Here is a 20059-nt window from a genome sequence, read left to right on the forward strand (position 1 = left end):
TTTTTTTAAATGGTACTTCTGCCTTTACTGACCATAAAATATGGTGTACTAGACTGTAAAGCATTTTCATGTACATGCTTAATGTTTCCTAAATACAATGAATGGTATTTCCTGAAATACAGTGCTGGAGCACCTTTCCTATGAAGACAGGCTGAGAGAGTTGGGGCTGTTCAGCCTGGACAAGAGAAGGCTCCAGGAAGACCTTACAGCCGTCTTCCAGTACCTGAAGGGGGCCTACAAGGGGGCCTACAAGAAAGATGGGGAGAGACTGTTCAGTAGGGCCTGTTGTGATAGGATGAGGGGTAATGGTTTCAAAATAGAGGGAGGTAGATTTAGATTAGATATTAGGAAAATTTTTTTTACACTGAGAGTGGTAGAACACTGGACCAGGTTGCCCAGAGAAGTGGTGGATGCCCCACCCCTGGAAACGTTCAAGGCCAGGTTGGATGAGGCTCTGAGCAACCTGATCTAGTTGGAGATGTCCCTGCTCCTTGCAGGAGGGTTGGACTAGATGACCTTTGAAGGTCCCTTCCAACCCTAACCATTCTGTGATTCTATGATTCTATGAATCTATGATATGACAAGTTGAATTTACAAGTAATTCTAAAGCTCTGGTTTCCACATCATTCTGATGTTCATGCTGTACTGAAACTAAAGAAATAGCTTCAGGATTTAGAGCCAAGATGTAGCAAAGTTATGTCAGCATTCAGGTACTGCAATTTATAGGCTCCATGAACACTGTTAGTCCTACAAAGCTCACTAGTCTTTTTTACCTTCCTTCAGTTTGCAATTAGAAGAATGGAATTTTTTTTCCAACAAGGCTTCAAAGCCTATAATGTCTGCTGCTTACACTACAATAAGTAGATTCTGAAGGCTTAATTCAAGCATTGATTACTAGATCACAGTAGCCTTGCAGGAAAGCAATCTTAACAATCAAATCTTGGTATCAAAGGAGAAGAGAAACACCAAAAAGCATGAGAAAGACTCTTCAGGGAGAACAGAGTGCAATCAGCTCAGTAAAGTTAAGAGAGGAAATAAAATTACTCAGATGAAATTTTCAAATAAAAAAGCAGGATTTTTTTTTACATGGAATTTGCTAAGATTTTAGTGACACCACAAATCCAATTTCAAGGAAAGAAGGCATTAGATGAAAATATCTTTTAATTTCTTTAAAGGCTTTATTTATTTTAATATCTGTATTTTCTTTAATTTCAGCTGAAGATTTTTTTTGAGCAGCTTCGCATGACTTAGTTTTCATAAAATACTCAAATTTTAATTTTAAGCTTTCATTCAATCTAAGAAAAATCTTTGCTGGCAGATCATAGACTGGTATCAGTGTGATATGCCTTGTGTCAGCAAGACCCTTGGTAGCAGCAAAGTGCATCCAGATAGAAAGAGAAGTCTGTGCGCCTCAAGTTATTTCAAGATTAACCACTGATTATACTGGGTGTAGCATCTCTGAACTGTGAAATTAACCTTTTGTCTAGGGAAAAGCTGCCATAATATTAGATTTTTCAACTGAAAACACAGAGTTAAAAATTTAGAAAAATGTATACTGAAGATGCATAAAATACAGATCCTTCCTTATTATTAAAAGATAAACTATGTGAATTAATTTGTTTAGAAAACCAGTGAGAAACAATGACTTACTTTAGTAAATATTATAAGCACCTATAATTATGAAAATTAAGTTCAGATGTTCAGGGAAATAGGAACTGCTCTTCCTGGTGGCAAACAAACAAATAAACAAACCTCTTCAAGTCCTGGCAGGTGAGAGAGGTAAACAAACAATTGTTCATCATGGCAGATATTTCTATTTGCATCATGCTAGGGTTTTGATGCTAGTTGGCCTGAAAATAAAAAATTTCTACCCATATACTATTAGAAAGCATGTAAATGTGCGAACATCACTGTATTAAGTAAAACATACTAATTCTGTATATGTACCGTGGTGCAGAGGAGTTAATAGACCTGCTTTTACACATGTTTCTGTTATTTTTTTCCTGTATTGTATTATGATATGTAAAAAAAAAAAATTCCCCTTACTTGTTAACAATTGAAGAAATTATATATATTTACTGTCTAAATAACACTGGAATGATTACATGAACCACAATATTATTTATTATTTTTATCTGCTTTAATATAGCAAATAGTTTTGAATTTAACAGTCTCCAGTCAAATTAATCAGAGAAGTTGCATGGCTTTGCATGGTTTTGCGTTGCATCATATTGTATCAGCCTGATAAAATGTATCGATGCAGAACAGACTAGAAATGTAAAGAAACCGTTCTTGTGTGCCCAGCAGGCTGAATTCAATGTAAACTTTTCAAAGCACAGTGGATGAAAGCGGAGAAAATGTCAAATTCTCTGCTACATTTGTGAACTAAAAAAGATCATGGATGGCTGACCACACAAATCACTTTTCTGGTGAATCATAAGTTATAAACTATTTCCAATACATATCAAACTATGGTCTGTAAAGAAACTGATTTAAATATACACAGAAATGCTCTTGGAAGGCAAAATTTACCTTTTCTTGTGCTATTTTCTTTTTATCTTAACACACAAATAGTATCGATATCTCTTAAAACATCCTAACATTTTGACATCATTGTTCAGAAATGACATGTTTGGTAAATAATTTTGGCATAGTATCAAATTCTATTTAGAAAAAGGGCTTCATATTAGCAATAAGAGGTGTAGAGGAGGATGGTCAAAGGGATTCTTAATGTACAGTGATACCACAGAAGGTACATAGCTATTTATAAAAAAGACCAGAGCTGATCTGTAAAGGTAGGTAATATTCTAGGACTAACAAAATAACTCAGCCATTTTAGAAACAGTAAAGCTAGTTTCTTAGCCACCTTTAAACATGTACGCTGTGCATTCTGTTTGTTTTTCCCTTTTTGAAAGGAGAAGAGTTGGTATTTATAAACATACCTATTGCACATAGAAGTATACTAACTTCCACTTAATTCTGTGTTTTTAAAAGACAAACTACATACTTGTGTTGCATCTCAAATCTCACTCATCTCTCTGCCTGAATCATCTACTGAGGATCAGGGCATGTGTCTGCCAGAATGGGCTAGTGATAAAGAAGAGGAGTCTTATTTCTTTCTTGCAAAACTCAAAGTCTTCTCTCCCATGCTGGCTGTATTTTAAAAGTAGCTGCTGAATTAATAGAATTCTTAAAATAAACAAAGTGCTAATTAGTATGGTAATTATAAACATATGGTAGGTTGTCCTTGATATTGTGACAAAAATTAAAATAATTTAATAAACATAAATCAGTAATTACAGAAACTGATGAAAGGAGTGCAAACTTATTTGCTTGATTAACATTTTATAATGAAAATTTATCATGAGTTACATCATAAAATGTAGTTAAAATGCAGAAAATTAGTTTTATGTTCATTATCTTCAATGTTCATTCTGCAGTGGGTGTACCTTGTTACTATATAGTAACTTTAAAAAAAAAAATCAAAGGAATAATTGTTATTAAAGATAACATTTCATTGAAAGATGTATCAAGATAACCTATTTCTACCGTGTTGTTAAAACATACACAAGCGATGGTATTTGAATGACAACATATTAGCTTATATTAATACAATAGCTTTCATTACAAGAAAACTGAACTATATATGTGCAGAAACATTTTATTGATGGATGAAATAGTAGCATGGTCACAGCACAGAGAGCAAGTGCACACAGAACAAAAGACAATTCAGTAAGCCATTCTCAGAACCGATTTGATCAATGATATTACGCTGAACACTTGCATTTCCAAAAAGTTTCACAGAATCAGACTTCATCAGACTCAGCAACTGCAGTACAATTGCAATTTATACTAAAAATGCATTCAATGCAGAAGCAATAACATTTACATTTGTAAAGCTGTTGTGTTAAGTAGCAGTAAGCAAGGACTTGCTTACTACAGTAAGGAAGAAAGAATGAGCAAAAAGTTATTTTGCTGTTGCCCTTGTCAGAACACTATTTAGTACAGAAAGCCTTGCAATTTAACATTTGCAACCAGGATTCTTGCACTGGTATTCTGCACACATAGCTCAGTCTTGTTAGAGATTGACACCGATGGCAGCAAATTCAGGGAAAATAATATGCTGTAGGTTATTCTTGTATCAATTAATGCATCACATGCATGTAAGATTGTGTGAGGGAAAAAATATGTGGAGCAAGGTGGCTAAGCAGAAATAAGTACAAATATAAAGCTACTGAAGATTTCAGAATTAATGACATTCACAGGATTAGGTATTAATGGATATTACAGTCTTAGAGTAAGCCTTAGAGGCCTCTGGAGAAAATGTGATGAAGTCTTGAATTCATGAAGCCTTATGAAAGGGATCCAACAGTATTTGGAAGCCTGGATACAAGAGTGAAAGATGTGTTTCCTTAAAAACAAAATAACAACAAAAAACTCAACCACAGAGGTGGGGTTGGGGAGAACTTTGAAATCGGCTGATTTGTTTCTTGGCTTGCTAATTTAGATCCCTGAGGAATATGAAGAACAATCATGGCAGACCCAGGAAGGGGAGCATAAAGCAATTGTTCTTTTTTTCACGCAGTAAATTACAACCCCTCAAAGCAAAGAGGAAGCAGAGAAGAAAAAAAGATATGCAGAAGTTCCACATCATCTTCTCTATGCCTGTATACTACTAAGGAAAACTCTCTCCAGAGCAAGCTTCAACAAAGCATGTGCTTTTTTCTGCCCACTTTCCATCCATTGAAGTTCTACACAAAGGCTAATGCACACTTTTTCTATTTATGTGTATCTGACTATGCATTAAAGTACATCAGTCAGATTTGTTGGTAGGGACCACACCAGTCTTAAATGCAGCATTGGACTATGTAAAGCAGAGCAGACAAAGCCTTCATCCTCAAGATGAAACAGTTGTTCCAAGCTAAAGTCGAACTCCTAATGTTCTTCAGTACCAACTGCATTGAAGTAGCTTCATGCTAATGTCAGAGTAACATTGTATACACTAGGCAGAATTCTGGAAACCCAATTACATTCTACAAAATAATACATCGTTTCCAAAGGAGGAAGAGATAAAAAGATTAATGCATTTTTAAAGAAAATTCTTCTGGTAGAATTGTTTATGATCACATGTGAACATATTTCCTAAAATTGCTGCGTAGTGTCAAAAGACCTACATGCAGCAGGCTGCAGATATCACTCAAGGGAAATAAACACACTAGAATTAGGCCTGCATGCCCTGATTACTATATTGCAGGTGAAAAGAGTCATAGAATAGTTTGAGTTGACCTTTAAAGATCACCTAGTCCAGCCCCGCTACAAGAAGCAGGGACATCTCCGACTTGATCAGGCTGCTCAGAGACCCAGCCAACCCAACCTTGAATGTTTCCAGGGATGCGGCATCCACCACCTCTCTGGGCAACCTGTTCTAGTGTTTCAGCAACCCCATCGTAAAAAAATTCTTCCTTATGCCTAGTCTAAATCTACCCTCTTTCAGTTTAAAACCATTACCCCTTGTCCTATCACAACAGGCCCTGATAAAAAGTTTCTTCCCATCTTTCTTATAGGCCCCCTTTAAGTATTGAAAGGCTGCAACAAGGTCGCCCCTGAGACTTCTATTCTCCAGGCTGGACAGCCCCAACTCTCTCAGCTTGTTTTCAAAGGAGAGATGCTCCAGCCCTCTGATCATCTTCATGGCCCTCCTCTGGACTTACTCCAACAGGCCCATGTCCTTCTTATGTTGGGGGGTCCAGAGCTGGATGCAGTACTGCAGGTGGGATCTCATGAGAGCAGAGTAGAGGGGGAGAATCGCTTCCCTCCACCTGCTGGCCACACTTCTTTTGATGCATCCCAGGATACAGTTGACCTTCTGGGCTGTGAGCATACATTGCAGGCTCATGCCCAGCTTTTCATCCAGCAGTACTGCTAAGCCCTTCTCTTTAGGGCTGCTCTCAATCCCTTCATCCCTCAGCTTCTATTGATATTGGGACTTGCCCCAACCCAGGTGCAGGATCTTGCACTTGGCCTTGTTGAACCTCATGAGGTTCACACGGGCCCACTTCTCAAGCTTGTCCAGATCCCTCTGGATGGCATCTGTCCTTCATGCCTGTCAATCGTACCACACAGCTTGGTGTTGTCTGCAAACTTACTGAGGGTACACTCGATCCCATTCCTTTTGTCATTGATGAAGATATTAAACAGTCCCAATACGGACCTCTGATGAATACCAGTTGTCACCAATCTCCATCAGGATGTTGAGCCGTTGACCACTACCCTCTGGATGCAACCATTCAACCAATTCCTCATTCACCGAACTGTCCACCCATCAAATCCTTATCTCTTCAATTTAGAGAGAAGGATGTTATGGGGGCCATGTCAGAGGCCCTGCAGAAGTCTAAGTAGAAGATATCCACAGCTCTTCCCTTGTCCACCTGTGTAGTCACTCCATAATAGAAGGCCTCTACACTGGCAGGACTTGCCTTTGGTGAACCCATGTTGGCTGAGAAGTAGTTTTAATTTTTATCTTATCTTTAAATTCAAGGATTCTCATTTCATTGAATCATTGTTTTTTAGTAGGACTGTAAAGTTTTCTACTGTCTTTTTCTTTTCAATGTAGGATCTTGTTCAAGATTAATTTAATTATTCTATGGGCCCAAAAGAAAAGTAGGCAAAGGCCATTTCCTTCATTTTACTAAAGCAGAGCAGGACCTGTTTTCCAAATTTTGCCTTTTTTGAAATAGAAAAAACAAGAAAATCTTCATGCTGATTTTAAGGATCAATTCTTTCATGGGCTATTACCCTTCTGTACTTACACTACTTTCATTAGGAAAATTGCCCTAAAACAACTGGTCACAGTTCTGAGCTGAATAGAAAAAAGGAAAAAAAAAAATCAACAGAACATTCATAGAAGCTTACTCTGGGTAAATTTCTCAGGCAGCTCACTCTTACAGAAATATGACATAACTATAGCTTCTTCAATATGATGACTTCATACATTGTTCTTTGATGTCAAACCAAATACATGTTAAATTTATAAGCAGTTTCATAGCACATGACAGAAAAAAGTTCTACAAATTCTGTATGGCTCTGCAGTGTTGCTGGTTTTATAATGTTTTAATCATTAAAACACTTAATGCATAGCTTAAGTAGTGGAAGAAGTATGTACTTTTGTACTGAAATATGTAACATTATGACCAAAACAGCTTATATACTGAAAAGTGTATAAGTCAATTTACGTAGTCAAATCCAGGTAAAAACTCTCTTTAGCTAAGTTGGAGGAGCTCTGAATGCTGTGTAACTGATGGTGATACAAAAGTAGATTACTGCTATTTGTGTATATTTTGCATTAAAGTTTAAATGCTCACATTCAGTCTAGAATTACTTTCCCATGTATAGAGAGCATAAGACCTACTTTCTTCCAGCCTACCAAAAAAGAAATGAAATAACATAGGACAGTTGATAAGGTGCTGTAGATGAATATACTTATCTCATATAGCTCATAAGCTAATCATATTCAGGGTATATATTTATTTTGAAATTATCTGAGGACACTCTAGATTTTAGTAGAGAAAGAAGGGAGAGAGACCTCCAAGAGGCAGTATTTGAGCATATTGAATTATCACTGGAAATTCTAAGAGACAGTACTTAATGGATATTCTATTATCTTCTCCCTCATGTGAGCTCTTAAAACTCCAGGTATCCTCACAATTACTGAAAAGTATTCTAGTTCCTGACAATATAGTGTAATTTTTTTTTCCTAGAAAAACAGTACAGATGGATTTTAGCTGCAGAATTCCCATTTACATTAATGGGAGCAATTTGCCTAAAACCCCTATTCATTTTTTTTTTAAAATTTCAAAGATGGTTTTTAAGTGTAATTTTCTAAAGTGTAATTTTCTAAAAACCACATAATGTGTATTGCATTTTATTATTCAGTCTGTCTGAGGCTCATTCACATCTTATCTTTCCTCTGCAAATTTTTGTCTAGATAAAAGAAAATCTGCAGGAAGAATGACAATTAGAGAGTACAGACACGGGAACATCAACATCAATTACCTTCTTACAATCCAGGAATGCAAGTAATATTTAGTTTGTGTTAGGACAAAATTATGGGTAAAATTGTAGTATATCTACCAGTATTGATTAAAAACAATATGCTGAGAAATTTCTAGGAATAATGTTTTGTTTCTACCGTTCATCTTACAAAGGCAGACAAGGTAGTGTTGCGAAGGAAAAGAGAGGCTCATGTTATTAATATTAATCAGTTGCATCTGCCCTTTTGTAAAGTCTTCAACTATATATTTGAGGAATATGTTCATTTTAACCAGAGATTTGATGAAAGGTTATACTGTACCACTCACCGTGTGACATTTAGGAAACTAGAAAGTATTTTTTTTTCTATAAATATTAGAATAGTCAAGATTAGCTCAGTATTTGATTGCTGAATTTCAACTAACTTTTCAAAACGAATCATGAACTAAAGGTACATAAGCTACAGATATACCAACAATAGTTTACAGCCTCACTACTGTGAAGTAAAGCTTTTAGTTATTTTCTCTTGGAGTTCATGTTGGAAGCACATACCTTTAAAAAAATAAAAAAAGATATGCAGAGAGCTGAAATAACAATTCAGTAAACATCTGAAGTCCTAGTCTAATTGTTAATACTGTATATTTTAATCATATTTTGTCCTTTGTATATATAAAAAGACATCTATTTTTCTGCCCTCCCCTAGACTGATACTAGTAGACACAGCTAAAATAGGGTTCATTTTTATTAATAAATTATGAATAAAATCTTGCAAACATTTCCTTGTAACAGGTCAAAATTCCTATCTGCTTCTTATTCTTTTCATTATCCTCCATTTTTCTCACTTTTTAAACATAGCTATATTCTTTGTAAGTTTTCTGCTTGGAAATCTGCCAAGCTGCTATACCATTTGACACTTGAACTTCTGATCCTTCCTGGAAATATCCACATTGGCTCTTAGTTTCCCAATGACATCATACAGTTAATGTAAACAAAGCAAACGTCTTAACTCTATGCTATTAACACTATTAAATGGAGGAAATAAATAAGTACCAAACCAAATACTTTTGCTCTATTCTGTCTAATGATGGAGTAGATATCCAGAAGCAGTCATTGGAAGGAGAAGACAGATGTATCCAAATGATAATCTGTTCTTCACTGATCATTAATAATAAACCATCAAGGCAAATGATTTGAAAATATTAATGTATAGAAAGTATTTGAAGACTCAGTAATTTTTTTTGAAAGGCATGCTTTACTTATGAGCCAGTTACAGCAGGAATTAGGGAATATAGAAATAAATGGGAGACCTTTATACATAAAGTCAGACTGGCTAATGTAATGGTTTCTCAGACTTTAAAAAAAAAAATAACCACAAGCTATCAATTGCAATGAGATTGGTCTTTCAAAATTTTTAGGAACAGCTTATTATAATACAGTTGTTACTATGAATTTTAACGTACTTTTTTATCCAGTAGAATTGCTACATCAAATGATGTAACACGAAAATAACGTTAGATAGACCAACAAAGAATAAATTAGCAACATTATGCTAATGTAATATTAATTACATATTTCTTGCACTGATGTATATGTAAGTCCTTAGGTTAAAGTAACAGAAATTAATAGCATTTCCATGAACCACTCCAGTGAATGGAAGGTTGCGCGGATGCCTCAGGAGAGTGGTAGACCTTACTTCTCCTTAGAAATTACACTTGAGTTATAGGCTGTTTATTCCAGGTTACATACCCAGAGTTATAGGCTATACATTAAACAAATGACTGATAATTTTTCTTTGCTTTGTTTTCATGGGAAGAGGGGACATAGAAGGAATAAGCTTATTAGATTTTTCTTATTTCAAATTAATATTTTGTTACAATGCATTAAATAGGGGAATTCAATTGCAAAAAGTTATTTGATAGAATTAACAATGATCATTAATTAGATCATATTAATATAATGCAATGGTTAAAGAAATACTTATTGCTGTTATACTTAGTTAATATAAGTGTACTCTTCATATATTGCATTGTTCATAACTTCCATGTTGAATCATATGAACAGAATAAATGTAGCATAATTAACAAACTACATTAAATGAAAACCTAACAATGTCGAAAAGCTAAAAAGACATGTGAAGACATGCCCGTTTCTTCTTGGATCACTTTCAACAAGGCCAAATAGTAATATTTTTTTAATTATTAAAGTTTGGGAGATCTTTGTTTTAACTTTTATGTTTTAGGCTTTAACCTTCCATGTTCCTAAAAGCATTTAAGCATAGTTGTATCAACGCATAGCACTCAAAATAGACGTAATTAAGACATCTTTTAATTAAGCTGCGGTACCAGAACCTCTAATGTTTTCATTGTCATCTTAATGTTTAGCCCCATTATTTGAAAGGCAAATAAAAGTAATCTTTTGTGTTGTTTTTTGTTTTGTTTTGTTTTTGCAGGTTGTTTTGGTTGTTTGCTGTTGGTGGGGGTTTTTTTTGTTGCTTCTGTTATGTTAGATCTTTTAAATTTATTTATAGAAAATAAATCTGAAACTGAAAGACATCACATTCCCTTAGCTTTTAGTTTAAGGGATTTGAGCATACTGATGGATGTAGTGTTCTTATCTGGTAAGATTTACCATGGAATCAGTTATCATAAACAAATAAAATGCCCTGAGCTGGACTACTTACATCATCCCGCCAGCGAATATAAAAGAGGAAGAGTAAAAATAAGATGTCATGACAACTATTGTAATCTATCCACTTGCCTTACCCAGAACTGAAGGTATTTTAAGGTAAGCATAGACTACTTCAAGTAACAAAGGTCCACAAGATAAGAGGATAGACATCTATAAGTCTTACTGATATTTTGCTTTATAAACAACAGAGACATAGTGTTTTCCAGTTACAAAACTTGCAAAAGGAAGTAACTTCAGACTGCTGAAGAAAGCTAAATCAAATATACCTAAACCTAATATACATAAACACAGATCTATGTTTCTTACTATGGCTCCTTTGCAAAGATTTTAAATTAAAAAATTTGAACTGATCAGGAAAATAAACACCGGCAAAATAGCTTACATATTGTGATAGCAAATACTTTTACTGCAAGATAACAAAAAGACATAGTTCACATGAAGTGCAGATGAGTTGTTTAACCTGACATCTTGGTGACATGAGATCAGAACAGTTGATATTGTAAAGAAAAAAAAAAAAAAGGTACAATAGCATTTAAACAAATATAGTTTTATCCAAAAACACCAGGTTTATGCTCCCACTGCACATTATTTCTCAGTAAAATTATCACAGTTCAAAATTACTACTAAAAACATATTTGGGAGAAATTATCCAATGAAGAAGAAAGAGTTAAAACTAGTGAGATATTTTCCTAGTGTTAAAAATAAATTATTTTTTCTGAACTTGTTTTTCTACCACACAAAGTATAGGACTGAAAGTCTTAGGGATGTTTTAAAGCATAGGTATTGAAAAGAGACATGAATGTAAGACCTAATATTTAATCAATATAATTGGAGAGAATTTAAAAGGAGTCTAATTGTACACAAATATTGTATTTAAATTTTAAAATCAAGCCAAATGTAACTAACAGTTTCCTTATAAAACATTATTGCTATATGTCAATGTTGCATTTACTCAGTTGGGACTATATCACTGTATAAATGCACAGTATACTGACATTTGAAACAAATATTTAAAGTATATAATTATTTTCATCTTAAAACAGAATTTCAATAGCTAATTAGAATCAGAAAGGTGAGAAATGAACCATAAACTAAGTGGATACTTATTTAGTTAAAAAAAATGAGGCTAGGGTACATCCCAGTTTGTCTGCACACCAATAACGCTATTAAACACCACATTCATTATTTAATACTCTTTGTATATTGATTTTTGCCTATTATTTTTCACATTATAAGCACAGTGTATGCTACAGGTTATGACTTTCACTTTAACAAACCAAGATAACAAAGGTTAATTAAGATAATAAAAGTCTTCATCTTTAAGGTAATGTAAATAGGTATTAAATCCTTGGGAAAATTACTGAGAAAAAGAAGCAGTGGAAAATAATAAAATAAAATGCTTGGTAGGTAGAAAAAAAATTACTAGAGATTTAATTATATACAGAGTAGTCTTGAGGATCTGAAAAATAAGAGACAGCAAGGAAGGCATGGAAAAGAGCTGGATATCATAAAATTATGTAGCAACACCCATTTCAAGTATCTGGCCTCTTTCATGATCTTAAAAATCCAAACTGCATAAATTTCAGCAGGAGCAAGGCATCCCAAGTAATATCAAAAACAAGTCTCTTACGGCTTTGTTTTGCTACTACTGGGATTGCAATTTGTGATGATGACTTGTCATTGTAATAGAATATGAAAAAACGTACTAATTAAGAATCTGAAATGATAGCCAATATAGATTGTATTTGCATCAACTCCTGAACACCAGAAAGGCTCAAAATCTGTTGTCTTACCTATTCAGAGACTAACTGCAAATCCTCTTCCTAGAAAGCAACGTGAGAAGTCCAAACCAAGTACTGTAGAAGATAATGACACTATCTCCATATACCACTACTTTATATTTTATTCTTTGTTGCCAAGCAAATACATGAAATTAAAAAGGCAATGTTAATTAAAAAGTAGATAATACATGTGGATTTTGTCATCCCTTCAAATAACTGGATGCGATTAATCTTTTCCACAATTGTGATTTTCAGTAACAGGAATACAAAAGATAGGGACAGCAAGACGTTCAGTGCAATAATAAAGATGCACCCTTCCTCCCTCACTAGCCCCATAGACTTGACTAGAAGTTTATAGCTAGGTGTTGCTAATGAGTTTGCAACGGAAACATCAGCAGGCAGCTTGAAAGAACTTAATTGACATCCCTTTTTCCCCCCACAGTGAATGAATAGTTGGAAGAAGGACGATAGAAGAAATTTTAGACAGATTTTAAAAGCAACTTCCCTAAGACTTTTTGAAAAAATGCTTTGAGCATGTAGTAAGAGATAGCAAAAATAACATATTTAATTGATATCAGCTTATTAATATACAATGATTCTAATGGGACTCTAAAAAAAAAAAATAGTCATGCTTTTTGAATGCTGCTGCCCACAGGACATAGCAGATTAGAATCCAGAACGCAGAATGTACTCTGCCCGAGAAAAGCAAAATAAAATTTAAAAGTTTCATAAGACTTCTTGACTACAGTTAAACAAATGATTAAAGGCTGGGGGGGGGGGTGGAGAAAAAGCGAATCTTGTTACTTAAATTAAATCCTGGAATTTGCATAGGACATAGATACTGTGTTCAGGGAGCCTCAGAAGGAAGAAAGTTTTCTTGTTACCTTAGAGCTTAGAGCAGCATTGACATGCTCAGGAAAAGCTCTGTTCTTAGTCCTCAGAAATTCACTGCTGTATCTCATGGCAATGGATTTTTTTTCACCCCCTCTCTCTCTAGGACAGAGGATTTTAGAGGATCAAATTTTATGACTTATCAGATCCTACAGGCAAACAGCCTTCCCAGATAAACACTGTGAACTACAAACCTCAGGTTGTTTGGAGACCAGACCACACAACGAAAGCTCAGGCTATTTTTGAATCCTGAAGTACTAGTTTCTGTGCATTTCTTTCTTGGCTCTGATACCCTAAATGGAGATAAAAATCATTGAACACAGTCTGTGTATTTTACAGGTGTTTCATTATAACACAGAATGTGCTATTAGTTGAGGGAAAATGGTTTATAACCTTTGGGCAAAAACCTAAATGCAGAATATGTATCCTAAGCTTTGTGCTTATACAAACTTATCTTTAATAAATTGTGATAGCACGCTTATGCCACTCCCACTATATGCTTTTCTCTTTCTTTGTTTCATTCAAAGTCATTGTTGTATAAACATCTCTAATTCAGACCAAATTCTAATCTAACCTAAATACCACTAAACCAACCTAATCCTGAGGCCTAAATTAATGAGAATCAGAGTTGAACTGCCCTACTAAAGAGCAAAGGAGGGAGAGAGAAAGAGACAGGTTTTTCACAGGTAGTTAAAAGAAATATTTTAGTCTGAAGGAATAGCACAGACAACAGAGACTACTGCACATCTGACTCAGATCCCATTAGCCCTTTGGTAAAACAAGAAAAAATAAGGGCAAGGCTGGAAACAGTTTGAATCAATATGGTAAAATCAGTTGTTAGAAGTGCATGAAAGCTGTTAAAAACAAAGCATGTTCCCTTTGCTGTTCCCTCTATACCCACCTTCTCAGCTGGACAAAAAATTCTTTCCTGACTGAAGCTCCTGTCCAGGAACAAGCTGAGGCCAAGGCCCACAAGCAAGTCAAGGCTGAGGCTTGGGCCCAGACCAAATTCCAAATTTCCTCAATTCTTTCCTCTCTCCTTTATGCACATTCCCTGACTGCTGCTCCTCCTACCCGTACCCACTCTGCCGAGCCAGTGCTTCCTCTTAGGCATTACAGCTCTGACTATAATGAATGCAATGGTCTTAACTCCATAAGATCAGAACAGGGCCTAACAAAAAGGTATCCATGTGACAATGACTAAATTAGCAATCGTCACTGATTGTCCCTTGAGACTAAAAATGAACAACTCCCTACCCATAATGATATTTTTCACAATAAGGCTCCATTTTTAATATTATTCCCTGCTAAACCATGTGAATCATCTGGCTTGCAGAGGAGGGTTGTGCATGCACATCTTAGATACGCAGAGTTGGCATGCTCTGGAATATACATATGAATGTAAACGTTATATTCCATATTTCTTAGCCTCTGAAAGAATCAGAAACCAGTAGTCAGCATTCTGTTGGCTGCCGCCTGCCTGTTTATACCTGGAAATCTCAGAGCATACACATTTTCACTGAAAACATCGCTGTCTGTCAGAGCCATGCAAATCACAAGAAGGAAATTCATTAGGATGCTACAAATACTTCCTGATGATTCCAGGTGGGAACCTAGGTATTAACAAATTGCTTACAATACTTCAGCAGCAATGCAAGAAGACTCCCAAATGGAAAGTCCCTTACAAAATTTTCCAGTGTATTGACAAATGAAGAACCAAGGATTAATTGGCATAACAAGAAATTTGCATGCTATTCAGAGATAGACTAATATTTTTCACCATAACCATGTAAGTGCAAGCCATGGCAGTTTAATAATGGAAGGGGACTGTAAATAAAATTTTCAGGAGTGTTTTGCAATATTCTTTCCGTATTCTAGTTCAAGCCAACTCAGCTCTTTCTGGGTTTGATTATTTCATATATAAACCACACACTCAAACATTTGATCTTCATAGCCATGACTATAATTATGGCTATGATTATAATTATAATTTGAGCCATAATTATAATTTAGGCATGAACTGCTGCAAGTTCTTAGAGCTATATTTTATAAATTATTACAGATTTTCTGTTAGAAAATTTCAAGAAAAATAAGCCTAATACTTGAAAGTCAGCAGCTCATCTTAGGCACTGGATATTAAAAATTCCACTGTAATACTAGAGCAGTTCTAACTAATGCACAGTAAAATTGGAAAACTGTTTAAAGTGGAAACTTTTCAATAATACAGTATATGATAAATTAGACAGTCTACTAAAGAACAATCTGTTGATTCCTACAAATAAGTTAAACACACAAAAATACATTTCTACACAGCAAGAATTTGTTGCATATTTAAAGAATATAAAGAGCAAAGTTGGGAAATCTGCAACATCCACGGCACTAGGTCTAACTTTTGGTTGGTGTCAAAACATGGCAACATCAGACTGCTCTGGCAATAGCCCAGGAAAACTTGCAGTCCAGGCTCAGAAGCTAATTTTCTATATACTGGAAGCATATTTTACTATTATTTTCTGCACAGTTTTAACAAAAAAACGTAACCTTGTAATAGGAGTTTCAATTGCCAGTGAAAATGCTAGTTTCTTAAAGACAGTACAATTATCTTTTAAGGAAAAACTGTCTGCAGGTTCTCACACATTGCAGCACTGAAAATTTCTATCAATAATACCAATTCTCCTAGTTATTTCCACCACTGAAGAAGGACATAAGTTCTGTACAACTGTGGCATAAGAATTAAGTAAGCTGTATAGTCTATTCTATGTGAAGTACCATGATATATCACCATACAATTGTTAAAGTATCTGTCCTCATATTTAGGCTACTATAAATAATCTAAAAAAACTCAGTAAAATCTATGGATAATGTAGATAATTGGATCTATGGAGAATACAGATAATGGCATCAGTGAAGAAGGATAATGATATTTTTTAATATTTTATTACTGGAAAAAGTTATCTTCATAGTCCTTATTTGAATGCAACATACGTACACACAGAAACCCAAAAACTCATGAAAGCAGTCTCTTAACTGGAAGGTTCTCTAATCTCTGAACTAGAGTTTTAGGTAATTTTTTACAGCTTCCTAAAGAGCCAGGTGACTTGCCTGGCAAAATATGCTGGGATGGCCTAGCGATCTACCTGCATGGCTTGCTGTCCTCTGCAAACCAGGATGTGAGGAACCACACTGCTCTGAACCACATCCCAACACAGTTACCAAACAACCAAACTACATACCTCCTGGGCCTGAAAATCAATTAAAAGCTACAGGCTAAACAGCCTTGTATGAGAGAAGTGGGGTGAAGATGTGGATAAATGATCTGTAAAACACTTGATTAAAAAAACCTGATATGTACTATTAGTCCTCTGAAACAGATTGAATATTTCAACTGTCTCTAATAAGTTATGCAAACTGGATTATTTGTTGCACTTAAATGATAAATATCATTCAAGAGAGGTGGCTTCATTAGCTACTGACGATGTAGAGAGTTTTGGAAGTTGAGAGGAAAGCCAAGGGACAGTATAAAGATAGACAATATCAAAGTTTTCCTAAGTAAAATGATTTCAAAAGGTTTTGAACAATCTGTCAACCAAATTTGTGCTACAAACATTTGTTATTAAAACATTAAAAGGTCTCAGTTTAGTTCATCACACATTTTACTATCAATCATTAAAGCAGTGGATTAAGGCATATTGTCTCTTTTTCACTATCATGACATTTAGATTTTTAAAAAACATTTTGTAAATCTTTTTTAAAAGAGTTTGTTAAAACTTTTTTTTTAAATCTCTGGTAAAAGATTTTCTGCAAAGTTTTTCTGAAATGTTTTTTCTAAAAATCTCTTTGAACATTTTTAAGTTCCATCAGTAAAATCCCACAACTATTAGGTTGACTATATAAATTGTTAAAAACACATAAATTAATTCTATTTTATTACATGTAATTATTAATTATGTATTATAATGAATCACAGAATGGTTGAGTTTGGAAGGGGCCTCTGGAGGTCACCTTATCCAATCTCCCTGCTCAAGCACGACCACCTGGGCAGGCTGCCCAGGATCATGTCCAGATAGCTTTTGAATATATCCAAGGATGGAGACTCCACAAGCTCTCTGGGCAATCTGTTCCACACTCACAGTAAAAAAGCACTTTCTTACACATAAATTTTTTCCCTATTTGTAAAGTTTTTTTCCTTATGCATGTTTTTCTTATGTGTCCAGACTATCATGCATTGAGACTAAATACCTACTTGTAATTTCTGTGCATGAGGAGCTGAATTTGTTCATAATCCTTTTCAAAACAACAAAAGCTTTATGATACAAATGCCTTTTCTCAACATGAACATAATTATTTTTTCAAGATAATACCTAAGTACCAACAGGATTGTTTTTCCCTGCAGTCTGACATTTGGAGTTGTGCTAGTTGGACTACCATCTGTCCAAGTCAGACAAATTCCCCTTTACTAAAGCAAGAGTGATTACTCTTTTTTGTTTTAAATTTTTGCACTCATAAACTTGCATACATACATATTGCTTGATCAAAGCAAATATGACTCTCCTGATATTCATTATCATCTTCTGTTTGTAATAAGTATTCTACTTGCATAACTTAATCTAAGCATTTGATATAATAAGTGTTAGATTGAAGCAGAAAGTCTCCTTTACCATTTTATTAACATGTTTCTAAAGTGTGTATCTGTGCCAGAACTGATTTTAAAAATTTACTTTATAAAAGTTTTGCATTCCTAGTTTTATTATACTAACGCATTTCTGTAATATCAAAAGCTGAACTGTACTAAACTATTTTTTTTTCATCTAGACATGTTGCCTAGGAAAAAAAAAACAGTATATTTTCTTTACTTTTCAGAATAAATGTTTATGTCATGTTTTCATTATTATTTTTCCTTTTTCTTTATAATTTTCTAGCATTCCTTTTCTTTCCCTTTAAATTTTATCTTCTTTTAAAAATACAAAATCTATTTACAGGATTTTGCTTCTGTTCTGTAAGCATGAATATTTTTATATATGTTTTTCAAAAATATATAAGGAATGAAAACTAGAGGAAAAGTCTCTCTATCTTTCATATTTATATATGTGTGTATGTGGACACAGGCATGTTTGTGTGTGTGAGATCCCCCCCAATATTAAACTTGAAATGTTTATGAAAGCCTATTCCAAGTATTATACAAAAGTAATCAGAGGATTAGAAGTATTATTAAGGAACAACAACATATAGCTTGACATGCAATCTGTTATTGTCAGAGACTATCTAAATTTCAGAAATGGTGTTCACTATACTTTACGTCCTGCCCTTCATTCAAAGAATCACAGAATCACAGAATCACAGAATTATTATCAAGATTGGAAAAGACCTAAAAGATCATCCAGTCCAACCATCACCAATACTTCTCAGCTAAATCATATCCCTCAACACAACATTCCTTTCACATTGTTCATTAACTTGTTTTGGGGTTTTTTTGTACATGGGATTTCTCTCTCACATTGTTCATTCCATGGATACACTACTAGACTGTCATTCCTTCTAGATGTCAAAGTATTTTTCTTGTGCTTTTTGTTGTATTTTTTTTTTATTTAAAGCTGACAAATGAAAGTAAATTGATGGGACAGTTTCTGATTTTGCAAAATAATCAATATGATCATCTGCATGCTTATAACAACTATTTGACTAGGGCCTGATGCATTCTTTATTCTGATTGACTAGCATTCCCTAGAGGATGCACAATTTTATAACTAAATTTAAATTTTAATATTTTATTTTTCATTTGTTAGAAACTTTCTATATTTGACATACATAGTATACAATGATCAGCTAACACACAAATATTTTACTCCTTTGAGCAGAACTCAGTTATCAGTTCCTCCTCCTCGTATGCTCAGATAGAATCACATCATACTGGATCATTTTTTTCAAACTGAGCAACAAGAGGAAATAGCTTTCTTATTTAAAAAAAAAAACGTATTGAGAAATTATACTAGCTAGATCTTGAAACATTAATAGAAACTAACGTTTAGAGTTTCTAGCTATAATTAAGACTTTCTAGTTGAAGCACTCAGATTCAGAAGAAGGAGGAAAAGAAGTTCTTTTTATCATATTTGTTGGCCTGATTGTAGGCCTTAGAGCTCCTCAGGTGTTGATCCCGTGACTACCATGCCAAGAAGAAAGTAAGAAGTTGATCAGATCTATGCTAGCTTCAGACAGCCCACGGATATATCACAGTCTATTCCTTGTTTTACAGAACCACAACAGCAGTTTCCCTTCTAGCTACCAGAAGAAGGGCTTGAAGCTGGGGAAAACCAGTATATCTCAGGAAATGTTTGCATTATGCCACAGTTCAAAACTCCCAAATTCATCAAGCACTGCAGGCAGGCAAGTTTTTGTTGGTCAGTTAACTTCAACGCTGTGCTGTTTTGACAGGCAGTTCCCCTGCTTGCTGCTTGGTCTGAAAACCAGTGAGTACTGGGACAAGTCATTGGCATAAGCAGACGCTGACAGTTGCTTTAAGAGACAACCTCTCCTGGCTCACTCTTTGAGTTTCTGTTAATATACATAATCTCTAGTCTGTGAAACTAGAACAGAGATTAGCTCACTATCTTTGAAAGATTTCTGGGCTTTCAAATCAAAGCAGCTCATGTTTATTTGCCAAATCAAGTCTATACTTT

General features: G+C 34.6%; 1 protein-coding gene across 1 annotated transcript in view; it reads right to left on the minus strand.

Annotated features, from left to right (window-relative positions):
* Window positions 1–20059, minus strand: part of FSTL5 (follistatin like 5) — a 328503-nt gene that overhangs the window by 280144 nt on the left and 28300 nt on the right. The window lies entirely within an intron of this gene.

Source organism: Chlamydotis macqueenii, chromosome 4 (assembly GCF_036417535.1).
Source record: "Chlamydotis macqueenii isolate bChlMac1 chromosome 4, bChlMac1.mat, whole genome shotgun sequence".
Taxonomy (NCBI): Eukaryota; Metazoa; Chordata; class Aves; order Otidiformes; family Otididae; genus Chlamydotis; species Chlamydotis macqueenii.